The sequence below is a fragment of the Pomacea canaliculata genome, linkage group LG1 (assembly GCF_003073045.1).
Source record: "Pomacea canaliculata isolate SZHN2017 linkage group LG1, ASM307304v1, whole genome shotgun sequence".
Taxonomy (NCBI): domain Eukaryota; kingdom Metazoa; phylum Mollusca; class Gastropoda; order Architaenioglossa; family Ampullariidae; genus Pomacea; species Pomacea canaliculata.
The window spans coordinates 35,826,289-35,845,009 of NC_037590.1; the positions used below are offsets into that span (position 1 = coordinate 35,826,289).

At 45.5% G+C, this 18,721-nt stretch overlaps 1 long non-coding RNA gene across 2 annotated transcripts in view; it reads right to left on the reverse strand.

The window, feature by feature from the left end:
- Positions 1-9,330: 9,330 nt before the first annotated feature.
- Positions 9,331-18,721, reverse strand: part of LOC112570669 — a 38,641-nt gene continuing 29,250 nt past the window's right edge. Inside the window, exons 3-4 of one of the 2 annotated variants that reach the window (XR_003100680.1) lie at positions 11,723-11,813; positions 9,331-9,546 (exon numbers count right to left, since the gene is read on the reverse strand). This is a non-coding gene — a long non-coding RNA (uncharacterized LOC112570669). The remainder of the gene's footprint in view (positions 9,547-11,722; positions 11,814-18,721) is intronic. The other variant, XR_003100679.1, reaches the window with a different exon arrangement.

An 18,721-nucleotide genomic window follows, 5' to 3' on the forward strand; every position in this document is an offset into this window, starting at 1 on the left:
TGTCCGAGAGGAGAAAAAAGCAAATAAAAACATCGTCCAGAATGCGAGCGGCGATAAAATTGCTTCTTATGCATAACTGTACCGAGCGATCATATTGCACAGTATTAAAAAAAGAACCATCCCCTTGGCAGCCACCAAAAAGGGGGGGAAAGGGTTGAAGACAGCGCAAATAGAATGACGGAATGTTGAGGAGGAGGGTGGGATGTCAGGGCGAGGTGGAGGGGTAAACTATCGCTAGAGCAAGGGGAAAGCAAGGTGATGCATCCTTTAACACTAAGCTTCGCAGCTTTGCCCCCAAATTGGCGAGAAAAGCCTCGGCAAGAGGAGGACTAATGACATTAACACCAGAGGTGTTTCTGTCGTAAAATGGCGCTCCGCCATAATGTCCAGCGTGTCACCTCCGCTTCGGGCCCACGGATTCAGATCCGTCTTCCCACTCAGCTTCCTACTACTAACCCTCGTTTCGCCAGACGGTTTTAGTCCGGATCGGAGCTGAATATGTCGACCAAACTGCTTCTAAGTCATGACACTGTGCCAGGGGGCGCTTCATTTAAGAATCGCTTGTCGAAAAATATGTTGGTGTAGTAGTTAGTTCCTGAACCACTGAACTGGAGAAAGGGATTGGGGTAAAATGGGTAATGGATGGCAGGAAAGTCGAAATAATAGAGTGATCGTTATATCGTTCGAAAATCTGGGCGTGAAGAATGAAGAGATATAAAGAAAGAAGGAAGGAAAAAATGAAAAGAGAAGAGAAAGGTGAAAAAGAAGAAATATGAAAACAAAAAAGACACTTTTCAACCGACAGAAATGATAATAATGTAGGCAGTGATACCACATTGTAGTCAGGCACCTTTCTCTCTCTCTCCCTCTGTGTGTGTGTGCTTATACACAGTATCTGAAGCAAAATCTAGAAACCACAGGAGAGTGATGTCCCTTACTCGAGGATGACTGCTCTCCCTTACTTTCATATTTATCCGTTGATCTGCGTGAAGTTTTGTGTTTAATGTTCAGTACATCTGTTACGATATTTGCTACTTTCATGTGTGGACATCTGTGTCTGAGCCATTTTTTGTCTTTTTCTGTGTAATTTTATTGCTGCTGTCACGTGTGCGCCATCTTGTCGTGTACTTAGATTTGAGATCTACACACGTGGCAGTGTCGACCTCAGACTGATTACCTCCCTGCAGCTGCTTCAGACAAAGATGTGATGTCGAGCTGTCGCAGCAAGCTTTTCATGCAATGCAAGCAAGTCTGTCATCAAATGTCTCCAGGAAGCTCAGCTTACAATAACAGTGTGTTGCTCTCACAAGAGTTGTGTTGATGGAACAATATTTCTCTCTGTGGAAGTTGGGCCAATGCACTGAAGAGTGCTAGTCGAGCTTCCATACAAATGTCATAATAACTTTCAGATATTTTTGAATGCAGAACTTTATTGACTTATTAAAGATTCTGTGTAATGGCATTTTTCAGTGTGTTCCTAATCTTCCATTGTCTTCCTTTATCATTACTGGTCAGCACAGAGAGTGCGACCTATCGCGGTCACAAATTAAACCATAAATTAATTCATGCAACTTCTCTCTCGCACTGCATTCTGGGCTCCAGACTTACACATGTCCCAGACACTACCTCATCTACATAAAAGTTCTAGAACTGAAGTGAAGTCAAGTGGACTAGACCAAACAGCCCACCCGACACCGTCGGAGGTCAAAGCGCCACATCCACAACGGCGAACAACAATTAATTCGTAATAAAAACCACCATTACTTGCAAAGCCGAGCAAGAAATTTCAAACCACAAAGAGTGAAGGTAGCAGTAATTTGATATGGTTGTGTCTCAGTTTTTACAAAAGGCAAACAGCTTTTATGATAAACTTAACTTTTTTTTTTTTACATTCATGTGCTTTTTATGTGGATGAGTGCTTATTGTGTTCTTACAGTTTGAGAAAAAGTGTGTGTGTGGGAGAGAAAGAAAGAAAGGCGGGTTATGAACGTGTACGTGGACAAGTTCTGGTGGCTGTGGGTGAGAGTTCTCTCCCTCTCCATGACTCTTTAAGGCAGCATTAATTAGAAATGACACTTATTGCGTAAACAGCGGACCAGCTAAGCGACTGGGTCGCCATGCCGCTGTCAGTCTATGTTACCCGATCTTTCATTCCGCGCGCACGCGCAATGTGATTATATGATGGCTGCTGCGCCGCCTTTATGAAATTATGGGTACGTATAACTCTGCTAAAAGCTCCCTGGCCAACAGTTTTCTGTTTGTCTTTATGTTTTCGCTCCCGGTTACGGTAATGTAAAAAGGTGTTGACGGCTTGATTAGGCTGCGTGGGAAATACAGATCACATTTGTCCACAGTCCATAATATCGTTGGACGAAATGTCCCCGGAGACAAAATGTAGTGCAGTTGAAAGGTGAAATCAGGCCAGATTAATGCGCGAGAAATGGCAGCGTAATGAAGGGAAAAGCTTGTTTGAGAATGCTGAAAGACGGCACGCACCATCTCGGACAACTCCGTCTCAAAATGTTAGCTATACTAAGAGCTTTTTTCTTTCTTTTCTTATTCGTTTTTTCTTCAAAATTTTTTTTATGTGAATTTCCGTTTATTCTTTGAGAAAGCTGCGGTAAGGCAGTAATATTATCGTCTATACACTATCATCTTGTTGGACCACAGGCATCCACAAACTCGCTAACACGTGCTCACCTCACGCAACATTCCTAACCCCCAACCTCCACCCCTTTCTCCCTCCCCCCACACTAACTTCCATTTTCAATTTCAAAGGACGTGGACACACAACGGACAGAGGAAAAGTAAGTTCATTCGGGGTATCTATGCGTCATGAGTCAAGATATCAGAAGGACCACTGTCAAAAGTCTGAAGATTAAAGCGATGACAGCGGGCCGGTGAATGTCTGTCATGGAAGGTAACGATCGTCACAAGTTCGTTGTCCGTTGACCATTGAATCTTCGTAAATACGTCTGTGTTGTATGCTGGTCTGTTCTGGTCAAAGATAACGATGCCGTGATGGGCTTTGGCGTGTCCTATGTTCCCTTCAAATCATACTTTCTCTGTCTCGTTTTCATGTCAGGTGCACGAGAATGTAGATGCCTCTAACCTTTCATGCTGCAGAAGGTAGGACGTGTATTGCAAGTTCTTCCCAGTCCTTCCACCATTCTTTCAAACATCCTGACCTTTAAACATACACATTATTTTCGCGCGTATCGCTAGTAAGCTAACGCAGATAGAAAGAATGATAGGTCATGTAAACATTATGTAGACAAGTTTCATCCAGCCACCACAGGATTTTTTGTTTGTTTGTTTTTCGTTGGCTTCCACGTGACGCTGGAGAAGCTCGACCACAGGTGTGCAGGGACCAAAGACGACTGCACGTTGGCGATTATGGAATCTCGGCAAGAGCTGCTGCAGAGCCTCCACGTTGCTCGGGATTTCCAACGATTGAAACAGTGGTCCATACTTCTTCTGGACCGGAAAACATGCATAGAACTCCAACCATCTCTCTCTTAACACATTCCTCTCATATCTCCGTTTCCTCCCACCACCCCAATCCCCAACCCCAACAGCCTTCCAAGAAAATGCTTTAAAAAAAATTCTACGCTTTCCTTCCTTCTACTGTTTCCTTCTCATTATGCTTGTACCACACTACTCTTTCACACACACACAAGAGAGAGAGAAAAAAAAATACACGCAGGCATATAAAAAAATAAGTACAGACAAACCAAAAGAAATTTGTTCAAACCAAACACACTTCTCATTCGGGTTCCGATAACCACAACCGCGTTGTCGTCCGTCCACCTGTTGGGCGATGGTCGCCGGGTACATCCGCGAGCTGAAAGCTGCTGAAAACGTTGATCAATATGATCACAAGGAAGGCCAGAGGGGAGGAGGCTGCTCGGCGAGAGTAATGACGCTCACAGTGACCTCCTCTTGAGCGACCATACCTGTCAGAGCCGCGCTTGGAGGAGAACAAAGAGACAGGATTTGCCCTTCTCTCTCCTGCTTGTGCGGATCGCTGCGTTAGAAGCTTTGCAAGTTAACTTCATTACTGTCCCATTTGGCAGACCTCAGACCTTGTTTTCGACTCGCTTTCTCTGGTAAATGCGGTGTTTGTGCTGCCCAGAGTGGCTGGTTCCGTGTGCGAAGTGGGGTGGGTTGGGTGGCTGCTCTTGCTCGATCGACAGACAGGTAGGCCGACCACGATCTGGACAAACGGATGCTTTCGTGCTTTGCCCTCATCAGACAAGCGTGATTGCTTCTGCTGCTTGCTGGTCCTAGAAATGTCTTCTTTCCACAGATAATGGACAGAAACTATTGGTACAAGATTCTGTAATGATTGTCTTAGATGGTGAGAAGGATGACTTGCACGCATCGGCCTCAGAAGCTGAGGGACTTTGTAGACGAGATTTTGTAAAACGTTGTGTGTGTGTCTGTGTGTGTGTGTGTGTGTGTCTGTGTGTGTGTGTGTGTGTGTGTGTGAGAGAGAGATAACAGTGGTCCCGTGGCAAATTTTACACCATTAAAAACAAAATTCCTTGCAGTCTTCTGGAATCATCAGTAACATGAATCCCAACCTTCACTATTGCTTGTCACTGGTTTTCAGTATCTCTGTGGTTCTCTTAATGTTTTCTTAATCTTTCCTTGTTAGACTTTCTTTTGTTTGTTGAAATTTATAGTCTGTATGTTATCCTGCTGTTACTGTTCATCTGCGCTTTCCACATTATTAATATTTATTGCTTTGCGTGCCATGTTTATTTAAAATATTAAAATGTTATAACTTTTTAACAATTTTGTTTTAATACAATTTTAATGTTTTCACTTTTGTTATACTAATATAATCATACACTTCTTTGCAAGTGCAAATCACTAGTGACTTTATAGACAATGCATAAATACTGACTATAAACAACAACAAATGGTAAGCGGAAAGCTCGATAGAATATCCTTCCGTGATTATTGACAACCAACCAGAATAACTGAAGATACAGATTTTTATTTTCGATAGTTTGTAGTCAGTACTTTCTGTATGTGACAGATGCAAAGGGTTTAAAAGAGAGAAACGAAGAAGTCCGCCGTAAAATAACAAGTGATTTTTTTTTTCAACCGTGTGTGTGGAGTTGCCCTGCCCTCACTTCAGATGTTATGTCCAGAATATAGATGGTGTTAACAGTTGCTTTTCCAGACAATTGGTGATTCGACAGCCGGTCAAACACTATGTCTCATCTTGAGAGTTCGAAAGTTATCGCAGTCTCCTTGTCTTTTACAAGTAACATTCTCTGCTGCCAAGCGACAACCGCAACATTTTCTCTACATGTTCCCGTTGAAAACATTGCAAGGAAACCGTCATCATTATTTGTCTCACAATTTCATATTTTGTACATAATGAGTTTCAATCGCTGCTCGGATCATTTTCTTATCATTTATTTCAGAAACTTCAGACACCACTTCCGGATTCCACTGTCGAAAATTAAACATGATTTAAACTTAGAAAAATAAAACTTACCACGGAGGCACCTTTTAAAGTCTTCCTCGTTTCGTCGGAGTTCGAGTAAAGCGAATGACAGATTTTTAAACAAACCTTGAAGAGTATGTTCCTGAAGGAGTGAGGATTTGTGGGTCCTTTGCCTGCAATGCCACTGCATGCGTTGATGGCATTGTAGCCGCGTGACAAGTGTCAGACCACCTCTGACCCCACAGGTAAGTCCAGGTTCCGTTAACAGTGCTGGGAATCTCCTGGCTCTCAGGTTACAGTCGAGTTTTCTCGCTGGCTTCTTTGTGAGGGGCTGCAATTTGACAATGATTTGTGACGACAGGGGAGGGAAGGTCCTTTAAAGAAGACAGGGAAATCTTCATATTCAGTTCTTCTCTTGCTGGTTTTTTTTTCTTTCCCCTCCTGTCTGCCATTAACATTGCTTTGGATCTTGGTACAAAGAAGTAGTATTCTATCTATTCCCAACGTCTCCCGACCTTGGTATATAAGGAGATGATTACAGGTTCGGGAGTGGTCGAGTTCGTCAGAGGTTGGATGAGTTTACCTTCTGCGCTGGTGTTCCCCCCCGTGTTGTGTTCACCGTGTCACCTGTCTTAAGGGTCTTCTTCAGTATCCCGGTGTTTTGTTTGGTCGTGGCTGCTTGACTATGAAATCAGTGCTTAACCCAAAAGCTTTGTTCTGTGTAAACTTCTCATGTACACTTACCCTCAGCGAGGAAGTTGAAGTGTGTGACGAAGACAGCTAGAGTATATACAACTGAATCAACGTGTCCAATACTGGACTATTTCGTGGACGGATGAAAAGAGTGATGAAAAAAGAACCTTGCAGGTTGAGAAGAAAAATAAGGATTGCTCGACAAGTTCACTCTTTTTTATTGAAGGACTTTGTTCTTTCAAAAAAAAAAATCTTTAGTGTAGAGTAGAAAAATTTAAGCATTTTATTTGAATCCAGACGAAAATTAGCAAGATTTCTTTCCAAAAAGATAAGCACAGAACAGCAATGGTCAGTGATCTCGTATTTTGTCCCCTTCATCTCAAAAAAAAAAAAATTTTTTTGACGATGATCAAAGTACACGAAAAAGTACAAAGTACATCCGGGCCTTGCGTGTTGTTGTCATTTGAGAGGCTCCACTGTATTCAAGCGTCAAGGGCCCGGATGGCAGAGGAGAATAAATGGCCTCCTGACCAAGAGGGGCCGCTATCGCGACACGAGGGCCCGGCGAGGGATGTTACAGTATCGTCTACGGGCTGCGAGCTCCAGACAGGACAGGCCTTTGTGCCTGCCGAACCGGGCGATAAATCAGTGGCTCACCCATTCTTCGCAGCTCCGACACTTACCACCACCGACCTTACTTTACTTTTTTTTAAAAGAAAAAAAGATGGGAGGGTAGGGTGTAGGAGTCTCAAATGATGTCCTCTCTTCTGTGGCTTGTCTTTCTCGGGGTGGCAGACAGGGTCATCTGATATTCAGCTGCTCGATTTGTTTACTGAACTCTTCCTCCCCCACCCTTAACCCTCCTCCCATCCAGCCACCTTGCTGACTCAAAGAAGAGAGTTACCGATGACTGCGTTTTAGAGGTGCAGATATGGGTGGAGATGAAAGAAAGTGGGGTGGGAAGCTAGGGGGGAAAGACTTCTTCCCGAAGTAGCTGCGACTGTGAGATATATATACTTTACTTTCTATAGACTGTTCAGGTGATGGTAGTTAATGTACATTTAAAAATGATGTCAAAAAGTGTACTGTAAAACGATGAGAACCCTTCTCTATTTTTTCCCTTAGGTTGAAGAGGATCGTTGGCAAGATTTTGTTAATGCATTTCCTACCGAGACAGAACGGGCAGCAGTGTCGTGTGAACTTCTATTCCAGGCATTGAGCAGGCGGCACTTAAATTTTCTGCTCTTTCGCGCCTTCAGTATCGGTTGCAGGGCAACTATAAATACTGTTACATTTTTAGGCGTATTATTTTTTCTTCTTTTCCTTCTGCATGGTGTGTGGACTGCGTGCATGTGTGTGTATATCAGAGACCTTGAGAGTCTGGGTACTGAGTGTGTGCGTGGCTTGCAATGGTGCATGTGTGGTAAAGTGTGCGTCTGTGTGGCAGATTTTTTAAATCTGTATTTCGAGTGTGTTGATATTTCTGGTCATCATTCTGAAAATGTAAGTGGTTTCTGAAGTTTTACTGTCGCATCTTTGAGGCTCGCAAGTTATAGACACGAACTTCGAGCAGTTAGGACCTCACCTCCTCACTCTTTCCGTTATATCACGATGATCTGAGAGAAACCCCTAATTCGTAGCTGCTCCATCGAGGAAACCACCACTTAATTATTAAACTTTCAAGAAACATGAAGTGTGAACAGGGAATCTTTCACCTGGCCACCAAGTCGTTGAGGGGGCCTGCACCACCTTGTAACAACTAATTAAAATGTACCTGGTCACCAAAAGAATCAGCTGAGACTTAAATTTTTTCTTGTGGTCACTGCACAATGCACACGACTCTGGTCCTCAGAGGTCAGGGTTACTGGTATCACTTGACCAACCATGAACTTTGTTACCCCATCAACACACGAGATATTTTTTCTCCATCTGTATGTAAGGATTGTTGCTTCTTTTCTGAAGACCTACTCTTCCAATTTAAAAACTCATCCTTCATGCTATTTAAGAAATAAATTTCAGCTATCCAATCCAATACGCTAGTCTGCCTTCTATAATTTTAAATTGTTTGTATAAAGACATATCTGTTTTCAGTACTCGTCAACCTAATTTTACATTATTTGTTTTTCAACCCATTTGTTAGAGGATATACGGGCAGTTTCATTTCTACCTGCTTTGTTTTACTGACGTGAGTAGAAGTTGTATCAACATGTAATCTTCCACTATCAAAAGGTCTGCTTGAAAAAAACAAAAACAAGTTTCAATGTCCACTTGATATCTACCTTTTTTCTGTACGTGCAGCCTGACTAATTACTTTTATTCCTCCGCTACATTCTGTTTACCTGTACCGTGGGCCTCACCGCTGTTCTCGTCCTTTAGAAAGACTCGTGAGAAAGAGTTCGCGAATGTTCAGTGGGTAAAAACGCTGTCCAACAGTTTCTTTTATTACAAGACTAACAATGTTGACATATGTCAGCATTTTAAAGGAAGAACATTTCTCAGCGCCAATCCTGACACCTCCAACACTACCCTTCAGTCCCCTGCCAATTGTCTCCGGTTACATTTCGCTGCATCCGAGGCTCTTACCCACCCGGTGTCAGAAATGCACCCGAGGACGGCTTTGGGTCTCGGAAACTTTGCGCAAAGATTGACCTTTACACCGAGTCTCTAGGCACCTGGTGTTATCTCCTGTAAATACTGTGGCCAAGAGTCGGAGTGGATGTAGTGAAGAAGTGTTTCAAGCTCTCTTTCTCCCATCTTGGGCCGGACGAGCCATGAGGACCTGAGTGTTCGTCACTCATTCAAAGCAGCACGTCACTGCCATCGAGGTTCCTGTCGCTGGGTGGACGTTGTTGTTGTTGCTCTAGGTTAATTACGTTAGTGTGGGAGAGAACAATGTGGATAGCCCAGACGACACGACAGAATGAAATTCAGACAAATCGATTTGTGGTGGCGAGTGGAAATTTTTTTTTTTTTAAAGAACCTTCTTCCTCTTAAAAAAAATAATGTGATGTGAACCTTTTTCTCCAGCATGCTAGCATGCCACTAGCTGAGAAATCAAGCATGCACAGACACAACAGAGTGATGATGAAACGAAAGAGAAAGCACAACACAGGACAGGTGGCAAACGAACAAGCACGGCTCAGGCACAAACAAGAGAGTAAAAGAAGACTTGCTGGATTTTTTCCTTTTTTTATTTCTGTAATGCACGCGCCGTGAGTTAAAGTAGTGCGGTTCGGAAACCTGTTTGTGCAATGGATCCGGTCCGGTTGAACCACTTACCAAACGGTTCGCGTTTGTCCGTCCAAGCGTAACTATGGTAACGGTCGTCAGACGATGAAGTGCTCCAGGCCTTAAACAGTCCGATGAGTGATGTCAGCAGTGTCAGCAGCCTGAAAATATATCAACAGAGGCGGGTGGGGTGGGGGTGAAGGATAAGGACGATCATTAGTTGTTATAAAAGATGAAACTATGTTTTTCTCTATCTTGGGTTGAAAGTAAAAGGAAGGAATCGAAAACAATTTTAAGGAAAACTTTGTGACTTTCCTTTCCAATTGTGAAAGATTTGAAAATAAAATGTAGTAGCCTCACTCATATTTCCATCATACAGTGTCTGTGTATTTGTTTTTATACTGTCTGTGTATATATTGGAGACATTATTTTTGTGACACATGGTCGTTAGCAACATTTTAACCTTTTATGCTGATCTCGAACACAAGGGACTTGCCCACAGAACCGGCTATGTGTGTAGTCTCATAAAGATCATACATAACATTCATTTGCAGTGGTTTTGCACGATTTAGTGTTCTCACCCTCTCTTTCTCCGACCCATCCTGTGCGAATGTCGCAAACGAATTATGATGCGCTAGTTTTTCGCAGGGAAGAAGAAAATAAATACATGTATACCACAGTTTCCACAACTAAAATGCTCGTTACCGCCTCTTTCAACTTACGAAAATTATAGAGAAAAAGTATAAGAGAGGAAAAAAATAGACACACAAACCTCATATCTATATATGTTAAGAAAGGACCTTAAACAAAAAATACATCCAGAGAAAAATGACTCGAGACCAATTCGAGGTCTGAACCCCACAATGTACGATGTTCAGTGTCAGAGTGAAGTGTATGAAGAGAACATAGTCATTCTCTGACATGCTGCAGAGTGAAATAAATAAATAAGAGTTGCAGCCTGCTCCATCCACCCTTCGCACTGAATATCATTGATCGATGTGCCAAGTCGACCCACCAAAGACTTAACCTCCACGCATTAGCGACTCCACTTTTATTTTAAATCGTGCTCCGGAAACAATGGAGGTCGTAGCTAAGCCCATGTGAGTAAGACGATAGCGCCGCTCAGTGCTATCAAAACTTATCAAAGCTATTAGTGATACAAATAGATGGATTATGCACACTAAGTACTTAATACCCTCAGCGCCTATGTGCGTGGAGGTACGGAGCCTCGCTCGAGCATGAAACACTCGCCAGGCCTCGTGAAATGTGTTTCAGCCCTCGCCTCCCCCACCCGGCCACTAGAGTACAATTATGTCCCATTCTGTGGTTGTAGTGATCATTGAAACGTGCTAACAACCACTCCCCCACCTGTAAACACACACACACTCACACACAATGATTGACAGCTGGCCTTCGGCTATCAGCAAGCTGGTAATACTGAAACCGTTTATTTCCCAAAGCGATATTATAATTATTATTTATCATTTTTTGGCTAGAAATATTCCACAGGTAGCCCGCGCTTGCCCGGCGAGATGAAAATGGAGTGTAGTTGTGGTCGTCGTCTGTTGTCAACTAAAGACCTGGCGGGTGTGTGGCAACGGTTGGCAGAGACAGACTGTCCCTTGCTAGACCTTTGGACATGACCATGGCTGCTCACAACTATACCTCGCCTCTCACGTGTTTATATATCACAGGTTTACATTCCTAGGAAAAGGTCAACTAACACATATCACATTCACAAATGAAGCTTTTGTTCAAACTACAACTTATTTTTAGCCATTAAGTGTAATGCTTCAGTTTTTGACCTTTGAACTAAGTGATGTTGAATGTGCAGCAGACAGCATATATATAGTGTAAGGTGGGGTGGCTGCGGTTTACCAAGACAATCCATCTTCACTACTATGCCAGTTGACTGTGTCTGTCTGAGAGAAGGGGTGGTGTATGTTTATATCTTGAGAATAAAGGGTTGGTGACAATCACAGCCAACAACAGCTTTTGTTGTTTTTAAAGCTCTTGATAGTTTCATCCTTACAGTTAAGCTCTTGCCGACAGAATTGCTGGTTACTATAATCAGCTTTGCTTAGAGTGAAGGCATCATTCAATAAGGCGTTTTCCAACAGTCTAAGAGAGAGAAAGAAGAAGAAAGAACAAACAAAAAACAAAAAAAAAAGCTGCCAGTGTGTTTTTGAAGAGCGGTTTTGTCTGCAGGTAAGTTGATAGCTTCGGGATGGGCACGTGCATCGCATCCACCACAACGCACGCATGACATCTCGAAATTTCTCTCTCCTTCCTTCCTCTCCCTCACTCCCTCCCTGTCAAGTGGCGAGCATGCATTACCTGTAATTACCGTCGCCAGCGCCTCGCTCTCGGCGATAAAGTTCGAGTATCGCGTGTCGTGGAGGCCGTGTCTGGCGGCATCACAGCCCTGCTGCAAATGACAGAGAAAGGCACAAGGTATTGTCCCTCGCCACTATTGAGTTTCCCTGTTTTAAACTGGCCCCACAGTCACTGGATCAACAACCCTTACGACTGATGCTCCGGACCCGTGGATAGGGGCCTCGGCGTATCGCCTGATAACAATTTACTGATCGCCGGCCAGCCCACTCTTTTCCCTCCTCCTCCCCTCCCCGACCTTGCTGTGAATTTTATCTCCACCCCTCCTTTTAGTCTCTTGCCCACCCTACCACTTCCTCCACCCGGGCCTCCCGCACACCGCAGGCACGTAAGATACCACAAACCAACAACAGCTATTTCAGGTGATGCTATCCAGCTTTTTAAAATTTTGTTGTTGGTGGGGTTGTGGGGGATGAATAAAAGCACGAGGGATGCTAACAAGCGTCTTGGTACAGAAGACAGTTTGAATTTCAGGGTTAGGCCGAGGGTAGGACACACGACACATCTACTGCTCACCTTTTAAGCCATTCGTGCCACTGAACATCCGGCTTTTTGTTCTCTGCTTATACTTCTCGAAAGTTCGACCAGCTGCAGGACAGGTAACCCAGCAACAGGATCGGTAATCCAAATGAAAAAAAAAAAACTAACCATTTCCTTCACTCCTTTTTAAAAATTCTAGTCCAGACTGTACTACTCCAGCGTCATCCACAACAGTAGCCCGCCCTTGAAAAATAGATGCAGTCCGGAAGACCTCGATCGAACGACGCTCGTCCACATGCTTCTGTCAGATCATTAATGTCAAGAGGTTCATCGCCCCTCTCAAGAAGTCTTCGTTGAAACAAATTGTCGCATTCAGTACCTGGAGTGTCATGAACAAAAAGAGATCGATCTGGTTCCTTCTGTATAACTCGTGAGTAACGACTCACCAACTCCATGAACCACACAGTCATAGCTGGTTACTTCCTCTCGCATCCCTACTGTTTCAAGTTTAGTCTCCAAGAGATAGTTGCGCGCGTGTGCGTGTGAAGATAAGTATCCTGCCGCTCAAAAACCGATGGAAAGTCAAAAGAATACGTTGGAGGGATTTGGGTTTCCTTTATATAGCTTTTTTGGTACCCCCCACCACCACCACCACCACCACCCTTCGACACAATCACACACCCATCGTCCTACCCCCACGTGGGGTCGCTGCACATCCATTTTCTCCTAACAGTCTACCCTCCCCTCGCCCCAATCCTTGCTTTCGCTCAGATCGACACGAGCAACCCCATCCCACCCTCCAAGCCCCCTAACATCCCCCTCCCTACCCTGCTCCGTTAACCTCTATGACCCGCCCTCTGGCGGCCACAGCGCGAGGTGAAGTGTGAAGGAACAAATCGTGGCTGGAGAGGTGCGACCGCCGAGCGCTGGGCCAGTGAGAAGCGGAGAGCCGAGTGCTTAGATCACAGGGGTCCGAACCAAGCAGCGCACTGCTGGTCAACTCAACCACTGGAGTGACCCCAAAGATGATGGTTGAGGACAGGTACAATAGCGAAGTGGAGAGGAGATGGGCACCGCCCTCACACACAAGCTAGCCTCGTGAAAAGTGTGATCTCTAACACCACACTCCCCCTCATTTACACAGAAAAAAAAAAAGTTAAGGGATGACCTTTGCCTTACTATCATATGTCCCACTTAAGCGTTGTCGCCGATAAATACTATCCCCATCCACACCTTACACACACACCATATCCTCCCTCCTATATACAACAAAAAGAGAGAACTAATAGTTCAAAACACGTCCGCGTGTTAGGTGAGAATATTTCGTTCTACCTACTACGTGTATACAATGTATGATCTCAACTGCTTTGACACCCTCCACCTCGTGTACAAATATTCTGGGACGACAGGTGACACGACACTGCGGAAAGAAATATATCTTCGCTTCAAACTCTTCCTCGCTCTCTCCTTCCATCTCCGTTCATACAGAAGACACAGTCCATGCCGAGTGCTGAGAGCAGTGCCATAGCCCAGTGCGGGCAGTTCTGTTGTCTATGTAGCAGACTATCAGGAGTGAAATTCGGGCTTTTTTTCTGCTCCACCCTATTTTTTTTTTTTTTCGTCCCTTGAACGCCTACTTGACAAGAGGTTGAAGGAAACACGCAGGATCGCAGTGTTTTCACTCCGTGTGGAGTGGATTTCTAGGGGAGGTTATAGTTTCTGCGCATGAGTGGAGTTGAAAGTGCAGCCTCTACAGGGGTGGAGACGGGGTGGCAATGATGGCGAGGTGGGGTTTGGGGGAGGGGGTGAGGGACTTGCATTGTGACGTCACACTGGCAAAAATTAAGTGGAGCGTTTCAGATCGGTTTAGGGTGGAGTTGACAGTTTGGAAGGGGTATGGCGAGGAACACATCTCGGCATCAGTTCTGTTATGGATCTTTGCGACCTCCCTTCCCATGCCCCCCTTCTTTACGCGTTGACACCACCGTCAGGTGGGAGGGTGAGCCCGGCGCTAGAAGTTAAGACAAAGCTGCCACAGCTGGTGCCACTCCTCGCTCAATGCAATCATTTATCAACAGAAAATCTAGACTCGGAAATCGAGACGCCGCCGCCGGCCCTGAGAGGTTTTTTTTTTGGTGACTGTTAAGCTCCTTCACCCCCTCTACCTTGTACAATTGTTTGCAGGAAAAGACAATTCAGAACTTGAGCACGAAGAAACCCATTCGTAGGTCTCTTGATTTCACATTCTTGACCGTCTGAATACTTGATGTGTGCCCTGGGTTGTTATTCATTCTGTCAACGCATCTCGCCGAGGTTCCTCCTTCTTGCAAACAAATCCAGATTAGTGAAACCCAATGTGTGTTTTTGTTGATCGGCACGGTTTGGGGGCAGTTGAAAGAATAGGAAAAGATGAAAAAGATAGTTCCTTCTCACTATCAAGGGGGAAAAGAAAGTCACATTTCTTGTTTTGAATCTCTTTGTTCGCACTCATCTTCCTACACCCACCAATTAAAAAAAAAAAAAACCCCAAAAATTCTTGAAAAGATCGTATCTTGAAGTCACACCCAGCAAATCTTCTGTGAAGTGACTCGTGCAATACCGATCCTTTGCACCCAGTGAAGATTTTCGATTTAATCCCCTTTTTTTTCAGCAGCCCACGTGACAGTTACTCGTTTATTTCGAGGTGACTGGCACAGTGCTCCTGCTACCGCTAGCCTTCATCAAAAGGTAAGAACTGAAGAGATGGGTAGAGATGACTGAAACAGCCACTCTCTACAAGGGTGTCCTGGTGGTGCCCGAATCACCCCTCCACCAGGTACCCAGGTAAACCATCCGAGGTAAGCCATCCCAGTCCTCTATACAGACTGCTCCGCCGACTTGACAGATCGTGGTGGCCAAGATGTGAAGGTCGCTGGTGTTGGTGGTAGTGGTGCTGCTGGAAGCAAGGACGACAGGAGGCGATCGAACACGTAACCCGGGTATGGGTCTTAGTCTTGCCCGAGGGATGAGGTGGAGGGGTGCAAAGCGACATTCTCCTCCTCCCAACCACCCCCAAATCCCCTGCTACCCTACTTCCACCAAGACCGGTCCTGCGGTCGCCATTGTCGTCACCGACGAGCACTGACAGGTTAGAGGAGACGACGGCAGGTAACGATACAGGACTCTGACACGTCCCACTCCTTCTCTTCTCCCACCTCCGCCCCCGGCCACCCATCCAGCAAGCAGCACGTCTAATATTTTGTCGCTGCCACGCAGTTCTTTTGTTGAAGTATTCATCAGCCTGTCCAGCTAGACAGCCCGAAGATCATTTTTACAGATATAAATCATACCTGTAATGATAAATTCATCACGCCTCTCCGTTTCCCCCCACCACACCACCTGCTGAGCATCTTCAAGAATTTGTCAAATGTGGCGTCAATGACACAGTAATTACAGCAGCAACGCTAGATTAATTATTTCTTCGACCTGGCCTCGCCTCGATCGTTTCCGTGCTCGAGAGAGAGAGAGGGCGGAGGGAGGGAGGTGAGAGGTGGTCTGCACTTGGTTGGAGGGATCCGGCGAGTGTGACGCGGGAGGGGCCGTTGGACTTGCATATGAAGCAGTTGCTTGTTGAGTGCGATCGAGCCCCATTCGCCGGGCGAGACTTGCGGTCTGTTTGTTTGCTCTCTCGTTTGCTGCTGGCGACATTACTGACGTGCAAAGAGGCTCACGGGAAAGCTGGGAGGCGCAAACGCCCGACACCCCGCCTACTATGGGGACGCTACCATGCCCAACCTTCCACCCCTAAACTAATCTCTCCATTAAAAAAAAATATTGAAGTCTTTTGTGTCCTTCCCTTAGATGTATGAACACTTTGTCCAGTTTTCTTTAATTATATGACGTTTCCATTATGGGAAACCTTTGCCGAATCATTTTCACGACTTACTGTTTAGTCCACCCACCAAATGCGCCATCTTTGCAGTCGACAACTTATCCTGTGTGGGGATTGTGGGCTCTGTTTGAATCATGCGTTAGTAGTGTAATCGTTTGACAATGTTGATGAAAACTGCAATAAAACGCGCGTCTACACGTGAACGAACATACGCATGCATGAACACACACACACAAACACACTCGAGCTTGCGCTTGTAGAAGAGTGAACAGATGAAAAGTTATGTCTGCGATCGAGTCAAGTGCGCTGATGCCGGTAAAGTTTTAAGTTCGACTGTCGAGTGCATAGAAAACAGGAGATGGTTCTCCTACTGTGGTGGAAAGTAGAGCAGCAGACGCCACAGCCTCGTCATTTCGAGGACAGACAAATCGCGAACCTCACAAAGTTCCCTCGTGTCGTGTCACGGTGAATGCGCCTCACGACTGGAACAAGAAAACCCGCCCTCGGATTCTTCCTCAATAAAGTTCAAATACACCACACGATAAAAACAATCTGCAACCACTTGCAGCTTAAAAACTCTAAGAAAAAAGTGTGATTGGTGGGATAGAGGGGTATACACAGGGGTCTCATGTTGTCTTCATAGCCAGCCGCTACCCGCCTCTAAACTTTTGCCCTCTTTTACTTCTCGATCACATGCATGCTTTTTAGCCACTTTTGAGTTTCTTTAGGTTCGTCCTTAGAAAACTTGCACCTAAGTGTTTGGAGCCATTTTCTTTTTCAGGTTCTCCTTCCATAGACCTCACAATTCAGCACAAGGCCAGTGTGGGACCTTGGCTATGCTGTGTGAGTTATATCTGGCTATATTTCACACATGATTGCTCTTTAGTAATACTGGGATTTTTTTTTTAATTTTAGGATTGCCGAGTGCAGCGTCGGCCGACCCAAACGAGACAAAATGTTTCAGCCTGTTGCTACATCAAGCTCATAACTTTTCCATGCATGTGTACAACCCTAGCACAACAATGATGGAAGTTTGTGTGTGTGTGTGTGTGCTTTCACGGTATTACTACCTTTGGCCAACCGCCAGTACATCAGCACACCAAAGTCAGTTTTCTGGATGCAAGCCAAGCATCTTTGGAGTGCCAGCCTCTCATGTTATTGCTGGCCATATGTCTACAAAGCAATAAAAAGGCAGGATAAATTGTCTCTCTCCGGTTCTAGACGCGATTCCTGAGCATTCTGGGAAAGATGCTGGAAACGTGTCTTGTTTTCATCGGCGGCTCGCGCACGTCTTCGATCAGAGCACGTGAGGTTTGGCTCTGCACCAGTTTTTCTTTTTCCACCAGAACACCCTAAGCCGAATAATCCCCCCTCCCTCCACAGACAGCATCTGTTCTTCTGCACCATCTGTGGAAGTGAACATCGCTGGGCAGACGTGGACTCGACTTCGGTGGCGGCGACAGCTGCTGCTCGCCCTCCTCGAGAGGGTGGCCAAGAAGAAAGACTATTGGACAGCACAGGGTGCATATTAACACTCCCTGCGACTGGTAAGTAGGTTTCTGGCACTAAGAGAGGCCACCACCCTCTTCTCCCCCTCCCCACTCTCCATCCTCTTTCGTTGCCAACCCACCCACCTTCCAAACCCTCCTCCAAACTTCTCTTCCCACAACCCACCTTTGCCGAGGCGTGAAGTCCGTTTTATGGTCCATCTTGCCAACGGCGTGTTTGGAAGGGTGGTGTGGGTGAGGGGATGGAAGCAGGGTAGGGGGTTAGTGGTGTGGGAGAAGGAGGGAAAAATATCGTAAATGTCGACAGCAGTGTCGGGGGAAGCCTTGGAGGCGCGCGCTTGCTTCCTGATAGGTGACAAGCAGGAGAAGGCGGAGTCACGCAAGGCTGGCTGGTAGATGTGAGAGATTTTCCAGCAAATGAACGCACTTTGGAGACAACAGCGTCTGCAGACAACGAGGGCTTTTCAAGGAATGGGTGGCAGGCTAAAAAAAAAAAAAGACCAATGCATCATCGACAAAGTTTTTCATGGTTTAAATTTAACTACGTTTGCCATTGTCGGATGTAAATGTCGGTTCCTCCTCCTGATTTCATGCGATGGGCGTGGCCCTTGCGGCGCGAATGGCATGCCAAGGGACAACGGAGCTCGACCGGTTAAAGAGATTTTTTTCTCTTGTCAAAACGGTAAATAATTCTCTTTTTCGAAAGAAGAAGAGTGAGAAAAAAAGCGGAAATAAAGCAACACCTGCGAAGGCAGGCCAGTCAAAAGGGCCGCACGTGTAAATATAAATTTAATTGAGCGCGAGCAAGGGAAAGAGTGGTGTCGGTTGCCGTAGGTAAGGTGACCTTTGTGGACTTGCAGCCTGGCAACCGTTGGTTTGTCCGCCGAGTGCGGGAGTACACCAACCGCCGCCTGCCTGCACGTGGGAGAGGAGGAGGAGGGGTGTGCATCTGCTGCCCTCAAAGCCCTGCACCGCATGCACAGACCAAAGAAGGAGGCAATAAAAGAACATTGTCTGGCGCCTTGCCGCTTGGGGAGGTATACAAGACGTTGCGCGGGTGACCTCCGACCTTCGGAGCCATTT